This window comes from Xyrauchen texanus, chromosome 15, assembly GCF_025860055.1.
Source record: "Xyrauchen texanus isolate HMW12.3.18 chromosome 15, RBS_HiC_50CHRs, whole genome shotgun sequence".
In the NCBI taxonomy this organism is placed as follows: Eukaryota; Metazoa; Chordata; class Actinopteri; order Cypriniformes; family Catostomidae; genus Xyrauchen; species Xyrauchen texanus.
Genome location: NC_068290.1, coordinates 25,290,244 through 25,293,829, shown reverse-complemented (window position 1 = coordinate 25,293,829; position 3,586 = coordinate 25,290,244).

Here is a 3,586-nt window from a genome sequence, read left to right as displayed (position 1 = left end):
TCTCTCTCTTTTACTCTGTCAGTGTGTGGCTGAGGAGGAGGAACAAACTGATAACAAGTGGGGGGGGACTCTCCACTCCTCCTTCTCTCCTCCCTCCGTTACCTCCTCTCTACGCTATACCCACCCACACTTCCACCCCCTCCATGCCCACTTCCTGACCCTTGAGATCAAGCAAGGAGTGGGTCAGAGTAAACGCGGCACTTTTAGAAGAACGCGATTTTGAAAACATTTTAGACTTGCAAGTGTGTTACAGGTAATTTCATCAGCCACATATCAGACAGGGTACGTTATGTGTGTGTTTGTGAAAAAGAGAAAACAGTGGTAAAGAGACAGAGACAGAGGGAAGAAAAGTGTTCGGGCCGTGAGCGAGTAAAAGAGGAAGTGAAGCACTGTACAATGGTGGGCTGAAGAGTGGGGTCACAAGAAGAGAGAGAGGTTGAGAGAGGTTTGGAGTGGGAAGACAGCGATGAGGAGTGTGAGATGAAAGAATAAACAGATCAAGTGATAGAGGTGAAAGGAGGGGGTAGAGTTGTGCCGCTGGAAAGTGCTGGGGTTGCTGGAAAGAGTCACTCACGAGCCCTTGTGGTGACATGCTGTCTCTCTCAACCATTTTCACTCCGTATCTCTACTGTATATCGACACATCTGTCACAACACAAGCCTCCATCAGAAAATATAAAATGAGGACACTTGCTCACATAGCTTTTTTCCAACCTCACACGTCCACACTGGGGCATGAATCACCCTGTAGGAACCCAAAACAAAGCCAAGAAAGCAAAACAACCTGCAAAGACTGCATATATGTTGTGATTTAAAATGTAATATCTCTGTGACAGTAAGAAGGGATGGGTTAGAGGCTTTTTTAAAAGCTTTTTCATACTCTGCATTGTCTGAAAATAGAAATGCCCAAACTAAATGCACAGTACCAGACAAAAGTTTTGACATGCTTACTCTTTCTTTATTATTAAGTTGAACTAAGTCATCAAAACTATGGTTTAACACAAATGGATGTATGTGGATTATTTAGTTTAAAAAATCTGAAATTATATATAAGCTTCTTCAAATTAGCCATCTGCAGCTATTAAGGCTTTGTACACTCTTGGTATTCTCTTAACCAACATCATGAATAAGGAACCTGAGATGCTTTTTAAATCATCATTACATCCGATTATTTGCCTCTTTTTCCTTTCTCTAGCTGTTACATCGGTCCATCATCATTATTTTTGGTCAATCACCCTAAAACTATGAGCCTAAATACATGATAATCATGTTCTGAGCATGTATATTACGATTTTATTATTAGAAGGTTTTTTTAAGGGCCTATATCATATTAATAAACAAAGCTATTTTTTAGCTAAATCTTATGTAATGCAAGTATGTTTATAGCCACTTTTTCTTATTTAAATTTCTAGTGAACTAATACTGGCAAAAACTACATTACAGTGAACAAGTAATGGTCAAAAGAGTGGACACATTTGACTGAATGTATGTTTCTCATGATCTTTAAGATCTTTTATTCTAAAGACTCATAATTAAATGCTTAAAATTAGTTTCCTAAATTGCCATTGTATGATTGTCTTTATCAAAAAGCAAACTTTTCAGATATACAGTGTGTGTTTGTGTGTGTGTGTGTATATATATAGTAACACTTTACCATAAGGTTCCATTTGATAGCATTATTTAGCTACATTAGTTAACATGAACTAACAATGAATAGTTTTACAGCGTTAATTAATTTAAACACACTAATAGTTTAAATCAAAGTTGTATATGTTACCATTATTTAATGCACTATGAACTAACAACAAACTTATTTTTGTAAACATACATTCTAAATGATTAATAAATACAGTAAAAAACATATATTGTTCATTGTTAGTTCATGATACCTAATGCATTAATTAATGTTAGATAATGGAACCTTATTGTAAATTGTTAATGGATAATTTGGGCTGAATAGTGAAATAAAAGCAGTTAGATGCCCAGCATCCTTCTTCAATACTTTTGAATTAGAACATTAACAGTTATTCGTTTTTTCAGATGCTGAAAGAATCATCAAGGTTAAAAGTACTGTAAGACAAAGTTTTTAAAGTCAGAAAATTTAAAGTCAACAGATTGTATTTCATATTGTAGAGAAGAACATATTTTTTAGGAAAGATTCACAAAAAATAGATAAAAAATGATAATAATAAAAAAAATTACCATGAAAAATATGTAATTGCTAATTACTTCTGTGGATTTTAGAGAAAGTTTGCTAAAATGGTTTACAGTCAAAGTCCAAGAAATATACCTGTAAGTAAGATCTTGCAATACTTCATTTCTAACACGAGGAGGCAGCATTGCCCCATTTACCACTGTGAAAACTTAATCTCCTTATTGAAAAGTGATTCAGATTCCGAACACTCCATTTTAAAGTGACTGTCATTTATCAGAAAAAAATAATGTGAAAAATGTATCTTCATGTTGGAAGTCATGTTTAGATTGTAATATGTAATATACAGGACAGATGCACACACTACCAAGCCCCTGTGAGAGTTCTGCTTTTTTCTCTATAGCCTGTATATGCTTTTTCTTTATTTGATTTGGTAATATATACTGAAGAATGTCATGCCAATAAAGCAATATGAATTACAATTTATATCTATATTTTATTTATATATCTTATAAAATATCTTCACTTCAACAATATATATATATTGATGGTTGTTATATTTTGCAGATTTGAAGCACTAGTACGACTTGTAGTATTTTACAAAGAAGGCAACTTGTCAGGTTCACTGTCATTGACAGCCTGTGTGTGTGTGTTGTGCATCTTACAGGGTGACAGTTTATGACCTCAAAGGTCAGACAGCACAGGTCAGACAGCACAGACACAGTATGTCACAGGGGTCCCAGGCCATTTGGCTGCCCCATCACCATGCAACATGGTTTCCATAGAAACAGCACTGCTAAGGGCATCCTTGTAATAACTGTAAATGAGAGGTGAGTAATAAAGGGATTGTCCACCCAAAAAAAAACTGCCATTATTTCGCGTTCATCACATCTTATTTACATACAATAACAGTGAATGGTGACATTCTAACATTCTCCCTAATATCGTCTACAGAAGAAAAGGCTTGGAACTACATGAGGGTGAGTAAATGATGACAGAATATTCATGTTTTTCAGTTTTCACTATACTTTTAACTACATTTATGACATTAGTTTTAGTATGTGTGTGCCCAACTAATGAGTGAATTGAACAGGAACATCTCATGATCCACCTACAAATATGCCTCCATAGTCTGAATGATCTAGTATGTTTTCATCTATGTTACTCTCTCTCTCTCTCTCTCCATGTTTATCTGATCAGCTGTCTGTTTAAGAGAGTGAGCCACAGGCCTCAAGAGAGTCATCAATCTTATAGCTGTCACAGCTCAGAGCTTTATGTGCTTGTTTGTGTGTATGTGAGTGATTGGATACTAACTATTTCACACAGCAAACACTCTTTGCCCCGCAGACACAATCACGTGTACTTGAACACAATTACTTCTTAGTCTTTCATACTGATAAAGTTTTGTTTGTGGACACTTTCTTGCTCTCCTTTC